An 8,853-nucleotide genomic window follows, 5' to 3' on the forward strand; every position below is an offset into this window, starting at 1 on the left:
CTAAATTTAATTGCAAATAATTTCCTTCCTTAGCTCCTTTCCTTCCAACATCTTATATGCAGCTAAATATACACATTAAACCTACCTGCATTCTCAAGTTTCTGTCCATAGATGTCCTTGATCATATCCTGTTCAATATGTATATTTTCTACCCTCAGTTCCAGAAGTCAGTATTTTTGTTAACTGTTCTTCCATAACATCACATGGATTACCCTTTCTCTAGCCTCCAACAGTACCTTTTCCAGCCATCTTCCCTGTCTTTGCTTACATATTTCTCACTGCTTTTCCAAGTTCTCTTGTCACCCAGTCCTAAAATCAATGACACAATTATTTCAAGACTTTTGTTATAGTAGCTCCCAACTTCCTGGTACTAGCTTCTATAACTATTAGCTATTGGTACAAAACAAAGTGCACCAAAACTCAGTGGCATAAACCACAAATATTTATCATTTATCATCAGCCTCTGGGTTGGCAGGTGACCTCTCTGCTGACTTACCTGGGTAACCTCAATGGATGCTAGAAGATAAACTGGGCTATGTAGGGGAGAAAAAATAATTTTCCGCCTACCCTTCTGAGTTATCACTGAGTCTGTAACAAAAGACAGATTAACAAGAGAAAAAATGGACATAAGATTATGAAAATGTATACATCATGAACACAATGGGAGGTACACCCCCCCCAAAATGAATAATTTAAAGAGGTAGCTTAGAATTTAGACTTATATATCATTAACTCATGTCCATGACTTAATGGACATGAGTAACAGCCATAAGTTACATGAGTAACAGCCATGGCATCACCGATGTCATGGACATGACTTTGAGTAGACTCTGGGAGTTGGTGATGGACAGGGAAACCTGGCGTGCTGTAATCCATGGGGTCTCAAGGAGTTGGACAAGACTGAGCAACTGAACTGACTGATAAAGGAAAGGAAATATTTAGTCCTCTGAGGGGAGAGTAAATGACTTTTTGGAAATATAAACAGACCCTTGAAAGAACAGATGGAAGATGTGATAGTTGGTGACAGTTTTCCTGGGTGTGGTGTAGACTTCTAGTCTCCTCTGTGTGATAAGAAGCAATCTCTTTTGGTTGATGAAACTCCCGGGGGGGGGCATTTATGAGAACTGAACTCCTTTTAAAACAAATGTTTAGACAGATAAAAGGAGTTTGGAATAAGTCTATCTCTGAATTCACTGTTTTTCAAGTGCCTGGAGTTCAAAATAATCAATACACCAAAGTGCATATTTGGGGATGGCTTTTTCAGCTCCCCTTCAGTTGTAAGGTACAAGATGGCCTCATCACCTCTCTGAAAGTTGGTGCTGTCTCTCACTGGTGACAACTTACTTCTCCCAGTTGTCTCTTGCCTTCCATTGGGCTAGACCATTGCCCTTATACAATGGTCTTAGAGCAGCAATTTAAAGAGAAAAGGCAAATACTACAAATCCTCTTGAGGCCATAGCTGCTGAACTCACATAACATAATTTCCAGCACATTTTATCAGTTCAAGGGTGCCACAAGGCCAGCCAATAATCAAGGCATGAGAAATTATACTTCATCTCTTGATACTAGTTGCTACATTGAATTTATGTTCTTATTTAATCTATCATACAGATGAATAAAATAAAAGTGTCTAGAAGCATAGTATTCTAAGTTTAATTTTAAAATTGTAAATACTAAAAAATAAAAGATAAGGATAATTTTATATCTATGACAAACCTAGGCAGTGTATGAAAAAGAAGAGACATCACTTTCTCGACAAAGGTCCATACAGTCAAAGCTATGGTTTTTCCAGTGGTCATGCACGGATATGAGAATTGGACCATAAAGAAGGCTGAGCACCAAAGATTTGATACTTTTGAACTGTGGTGGTGGAGAAGACTCTTGAGAATCCCACGGACTGCAAGGAGATCAAGCCAGTCAATTCTAAAGGAAATCAACCCTGAATATTCATTGGAAGGAGTGACAGAGCAGCCTGGTCTGCCACAGTCAATGGGGTTACAAAGAGTAGGACCCAACTTAGTGACTGAAGAACAACAATATTTTGAAGAAATAAAAATGCATAGTTAACTTCTGAAAAAGAAGAAAACAGTTTCTCCATATTAATGGTGTTTTTCTTTATTTTTTGTGAATTACGTGACAATATTTTGGTTTTAATTTTCTCTAACAATGGGGCATTCCAAAGATAAAAATGAAAATGGTAATAAAAGGTTTCCTGGCTTGGAGTATTCTGCTTTTCACAACAAACCTGAGAAAGAACCAATATATATATTGATGGGTTTCTTCATAAAACAGCTTCCATTGGTGCTGCTGAAAACACAGTATGGACGGATGAGTTCCAGGTGTCACAAAAAATATTTGACTTATGTACATGTAATTAAATGTACTATTGTTGTTTAGTATAAGGAGATTTAAAATTCATTTTACATTCTATTATATATACCGCTAAAACATATCTTTATTTTCTTCTCTGCATATAAAGTCATTATCATTTTTACATATTTTTTTCTTAATGTGAACTTTTTTGTAATTTGGTTTTATTTTATTCAATATTCTGTTTGTGAAGTTTGAACAAATTGACATGGGTGACACCAATTGTGTAACTATTTTAAAGTGTCCCATCTTATATATTTCAAATGGTTTATCCATTCTTTTATTTATGTTTAGAATTTTACTGTTTGAAGCAAATCTGTTATAAATGGTTTGATATCTCCTTAGGGATACATGCAAAATTGTGTCTAGCAGTGGAAATGGAATTATGAAATAGGAGCATATTCAAGTATTCCAAAAATTGCCAAATTGTTCCCCAAAATGGTTGTGACAAGTTATCTCTGCAATCCTCCAAAAAGTAGAGCTGTCTTATGGGATCCACATCATCTCCCAACATTTAATATTTCTGGGTATTTTGACTTTTAATTTAAATGTGTGAAAAATATGCAAAAAAGATGTCCTTTTCAATATAGGGGACTGGAATGCAAAAGTAGAAGTCAAGAAATACCTGGAGTAATGGGCAAATTTGGCCTTGGAATACAGAATGAAACAGGGCAAAGGCTAATAAAGTTTTGCCAAGAGAACATACTGGTCATAGCAAACACCCTCTACCAACAACACAAGAGAAGACTCTACACATGGACATCACAAGATGGTAAACACTGAAATCAGACTGATTATATTCTTTGCAGCCAAAGATGGAGAAGCTCTATACAGTCAGCAAAAATAAGTCCAGGAGTTGACTGTGGCTCAGATCATGAACTCCTTATTGCCAAATTCAGACTTAATTGAAGAAAGTGGGGTAAACCACAAGACCATTCAGGTATGACCTACATTAAATCCCTTATGATAGTACAGTGGAAGTGAGAAATAGATTTAAGGTACTGGATCTATAGACAGAATGCCTGATGAACTATGGATGGAGGTACACGACATTGTACAGGAGACAGGGAGCAAGACCATCCCCAAGAAAAAGAAATGAAAAAAAGCAAAATGGCTGTCTGAGGAGGGCTTACAAATAGCTATGAAACAAAGAGAAGAGAAAAAGCAAAGGATCAAAGGAAAGATATACCCATTTGAATGCAGAGCTCCAAAGAATAGCAAGGAGAGATAAGAAAACCTTCCTCAGTGATCAATGCAAAGAAAAAAAGGAAAACAATAGAATGGGAAAGACTAGAAATCTCTTCAAGAAAATTAGAGATACCAAGGGAACATTTCATGCAAAGATGGGCTCAATAAAGTACAGAAATGGTATGAACCTAATAGAAGCAGAAGATATTAAGAAGAGGTGGCAAGAATACACAGAAGAATTGTAGAAAAAGATCTTCATGACCCAGATAATCACAATGGTGTGATCACTCACCTAGAGCCAGAAATCCTGGAATGTGAAGTCAAGTGGGCCTTAGGAAGCATCACTACAAACAAAGCTAGTAGAGGTGATGGAATTCCAATTGAGCTAGTTCAAATCCTGAAAGATGATGCTGTGAAAGTGCTATACTCAATATGTTAGCAAATTTGGAAAACTCAGCAGTGGCCACAGGACTGGAAAAGTCAGTTTTCATTCCAATCCCAAAGAAAGGCAATGCCAAAGAATGCTCAAACTACCGCACAATTGCACTCATCGCACACACTAGTAAAGTAATGCTCAAAATTCTCCAAGCCAGGCTTCAGCAATATGTGAATCGTGAACTTCCAGATGTTCAAAGTGGTTTTAGAAAAGGCAGAGGAACCAAAGATCAAATTGCCAACATCCACTCGATCATCAAAAAAGCAAGAGAGTTCCAGAAAAACATCTATTTCTCCTTTATTGACTATGTTATAGCCTTTGACTGTGTTAATCACAACTGGGGAAAATTCTGAAAGAGATTGGAATACCAGACCACCTGACCTGCCTCTAGAGAAACTTGTATGCAAGTCAGGAGGCAACAGTTAGAACTGGACATGGAATAACAGACTGGTTCCAAATAGGAAAAGGAATATGTCAAGGTTGTATATTGTCACCCTGCTTATTAAATTTATATGTAGAATACATCATGAGAAATGCTGGGCTGGAAGATGCACAAGCTGGAATCAAGATTGCTGGGAGAAATATCAATCACCTCAGATATACAGATGACACCACCCTTATGGCAGAAAGTGAAGAAGAACTAAAAAGCCTCTTGATGAAAGTGAAAGAGGAGAGTGAAAAAGTTGGCTTAAAGCTCAACATTCAGAAAACTAAGATCATGGCATCCAGTCCCCATCATGGCAAATAGATGGGGAAACAGTGGAAACAGTGCCTGACTTTATTTTGGGGGGCTCCAAAATCACTGCAGATGGTGATCGCAGCCATGAAATTAAAAGATGCTTACTCCTTGGAAGCAAACCTAGATAGCAAATTAAAAAGCAGAGACATTACTTTGTCAACAAAGGTCCATCTAGTCAAGGCTATGGTTTTTCCAGTAGTCATGTATCGATGTGAAAGTTGTACTATAAAGAAAGCTGAGTGCTGAAGAATTGATGCTTTTGAACTGTGGTGTTGGAGAAGACTCTTGAGAGTCCCTTGGACTGCAAGGAGATCCAACCAGTCCATCCCTAAAGGAGATCAGTCCTGGGTGTTCATTGGAAGGACTAATGTTGAAGCTGAAATTCTAATACTTTGGCCACCTGATGAGAAGAGCTGACTCATTTGAAAAGACCCTGATGCTGGGAAAGATTGAGGGCAGGAGGAGAAAGGGACGAGAGGAATAGATGGTTGGATGGCATCACCGACTCAATGGACATGAGTTTGGGTAAACTGTGGGAGTTTGTGATGGACAGGGAGGCCTGGTGTTGCTGCAGTTCATGGGATTGCAGAGTCAGACATGACTGAGCGACTGAACTGAACTGGCTGATGTCTCATTGTGACTTTTTAATGTGTTATTTCTCTTATTACTAGGTTGTAATGAATCCACCAATGTAGGAAACAAGAGACACAGGTTTGTTCCCTGAGTTGGGAAGATCCCCTGGAGGAGGGCATGCCAACTCACTCCAGTATTCTTACCTGGAGAATATCATGGACAGAGTAGCCTGGTGGGCTACAGTTCACAGGGCTGCGAAGAGTTGGACATGATGGAAGCAACTTAGCACGCAGCATGTTCCCTTATACCATTGGTCTTGAAATGATTGTCCTTTTCTCATTGATTTGTAGTTCATCATATGTTCTATTATACATAAAGTTATCATACATATAATACTTTATAGTGTATTAAATGGTATGGCTCAATGGGAATTGTACTTCTAAGCCACAAAAGCCAGTAGTGTTTGTCTAGGCACTGAAAAGTCTTCATTATTTTCAAGGAATCCTTAATGTAAATAAAAATAATTGATTTTAGGCTCATTCATTTATTCAGCAAACATTGATCTAGGCCTATGCATGCCTGACACTGCTTATTGTGTGAATAAAGAATGAAAAAGATACTCAAACTGCTCACAATCTAGAAAATAACTAAAATATGAATAGCATGAGTATAATTTGATAAGTACAAATGCTGTTTAGTGAATACATAATAGGATCACATAAGCAAACTGATGAGATCAACTAGTGTTGTTATGTTAACCATTAACCGTAAGGTGATATTAATTGGTCAGTTGTTTCTAAATTACCCTGATTATCTCAATCCCCTGTGATTCTTTCATAAATGTAAGATTTTCAGGTCCCACTAGAGTTCTACTGAATCCAAATCTTTGAGGTTGGATATCTGGAATGTATTTTTTAAATCTTTCATGTGATTTTGAAGACCAGATATGTTGTTGAAACACTGAGCTAGAAAGATGAGCTGTAAAGGGCATTCTAGGCATGGGAATAGGACAGGGAAGATGTGGAAGTGTGACTAGGCTGAGCCTGTTTTAGAAATTGCAAGCAAATCAGGATGGCCATCATAAACAGTGTAAGTGGGAACATGGTAGGAAAAAAGAATGAAAGCTAAGTAGAAACCAGAAGGGGAATGCAACTAGTAAAGAGTAAGATATATGAGTTGTTCAATGATTACTTGTTGAATAATGGCTAAATCAATGAATGAATGAGTCATTACAACTTTATATGTCTTGGTTAGAGTTGATGTCTATCTTGAAGTTTATGAGGAACCAATGACAGATTTCAAGCCAGGAAGTGGAAACTGAGATTAAATTAACACAAATGAAATATTATTCTAAAGTGACAAAGAAGCTCATACATTTCGAAGATTTTTTGGAGCTGTGATGGTGTACTCATAAGGGGCAGTTTTCCTAATTCTTATTAATCTTTTATTTAGGGTGCTTAAACTCAGTGCAACTGCTTATAAAATTTCACTAAACCCATTAACAGAAGAAATAATTCACTCCTGACACAGAAAGAACTGACTGTCCTATTTTCCCCCTGTTGTGAGAAACATGACATGCACCACAGGGGGAAAATAATCACCTTAATTTTCTGTCATTGTAATGAATAATTTAAACATATAAATGATATTCTGAATAGTTTATTTTATAATGGAGCATATTATCCCTTTTGATTTTGACAGCATGCTCATTTATTTTTTCCCCAATTCAATTTTTGGAATGCTGTACCTTGGGAGAGCACTCGGCTGATTACAAAAATAGAGTAAAAATCCTTCTAGTCCTCCATGAATAACAAGTAGAATAGAAAATAGGAAGAAAAATAGAGAAAGAGAAGGAAAAGTGGGAATCCCAGTCACTTTGAGCTTTAATTAATCTTTGTAGTGCTCCTCCAGGGCTTTGGAGTGAAGGAGCAGCTGAGAGGCTTGGATATGTGATTTAGTTGTGTGGAGTGTCTCCCCTCCCTTGGGATAGATGCCACTTTAAGCCAAAGAAAGAAGCCCAAGAGAACAGATGCCCAGGAGGAGTATGAAATTAACGCAGGATCAACAAGTAAATGAAGGATTAGGGGAACTTGGCCCTGCAAACCAACTAGGGCTGAACCCAGAGGAGTAGATATTGTCATTATCAAACCCTTGATTACCTTCAAGCTAACTATTGCCTGGGAAGATATGGGTTACCATTAGTACCCACCCTCTATTTTAAAGATAAGTTCCAAACTTCTTATTAAGGTATAAAAGGCCTTACTTAGTCTGGCTTCAGACTCTCTCCTTCAGACTTCATTTCTTGCCTCTCTGTTCTCACAAAGCTTTATTACTCTGTGCCCTGCTGCAACATTATCTGCCTCTAGCTCCAGTGTCTTTTTATGTGTTCTTCCCTTTGCCTGGGGAACATTTTTCTCTTTATTTTCTTTCTCACTGGGACAACATTTACCTGTTTCTCAAAATTTATCTCACTCTTAATTTACACTAAGATTGCTTGGATGTCCTTCTACTAGTTCCCACAGAACCTTGTGCTCTGTGCAGAACATTTTATTCAATTTGTTTAATTAAACAAGGAATTCATAAACAAAGACTCTCCGATCTATTCAAACTTGAAATAATCAGTTCAATGCCTTTAGAGGGAAGAGAGAGGGTGCACTATTGGAGGTTCAGGTATGATAAACAGGAAATCGTGGAGCGTTATGCACTGAGACACGGCACGTCCCTCAGGGAAAACTCTGATATTTAGGTTTTCTTATAGCTTTCTTTGACAAACAATATGTATACCTATGGCTGATTTATGTTGATGTTTGACAGAAAACAACACAATTCTGTAAAGCACTTATTCTTAAATTAAAAGCTAAATAAATTTTTTTTAAAATGAAAAAAAGCAAAATATATTTGTAAACCAATGAGCTTATTTTACAACTACAGTCTGGAGATCATATGTCATATTTTACTTTGAGTTAATTTTATAACATAAAACTGGTAGATAAGAGATTTATAAATACTGACTACTTAAAAAAAATTACTGACTGAATGAATGGAATTATTCCTTATTTCCAGTAGTCCCAACTTCTTTGTTCTTCTTAAAGACACTTCAGCTAGCTGACACACTGGGAAATGCTAACAGATGAAGAAAGTAAATGAGGGATGACTTTTAAGTATTTAGTCCCAGATAGGCATAAGTTTAGGACGTTGGATATACAAGTTACAAATCTTGTTTTTAACTAGAACAAGACTTTAAAAATATTCACTTCTAGCCTGAAAAAATAATATAAGAGAATTTCTAGCTAAGAAATAATTAATATTGGTTAAGGTAGCTTCAATTTTTTAGGATATTACTCATATTTCATATACTAAAAAGTCAACACTTTGGAAAAGTCAACATAGTATTGACTGTTTATCCAGTTCTTCTGTATCCAAACTATTTATTTGGAAGATTTTGTATAGTCAATAAAATAAATAGAAAACTGTAACTAAAATAATTATTTTTTGAAGTATTAAATTCTAACTGTATGCTGTTGCCTGTTGCCTCAGAAGGACATTC

Source organism: Cervus canadensis, chromosome 25 (assembly GCF_019320065.1).
Source record: "Cervus canadensis isolate Bull #8, Minnesota chromosome 25, ASM1932006v1, whole genome shotgun sequence".
Lineage (NCBI taxonomy): Eukaryota > Metazoa > Chordata > Mammalia > Artiodactyla > Cervidae > Cervus > Cervus canadensis.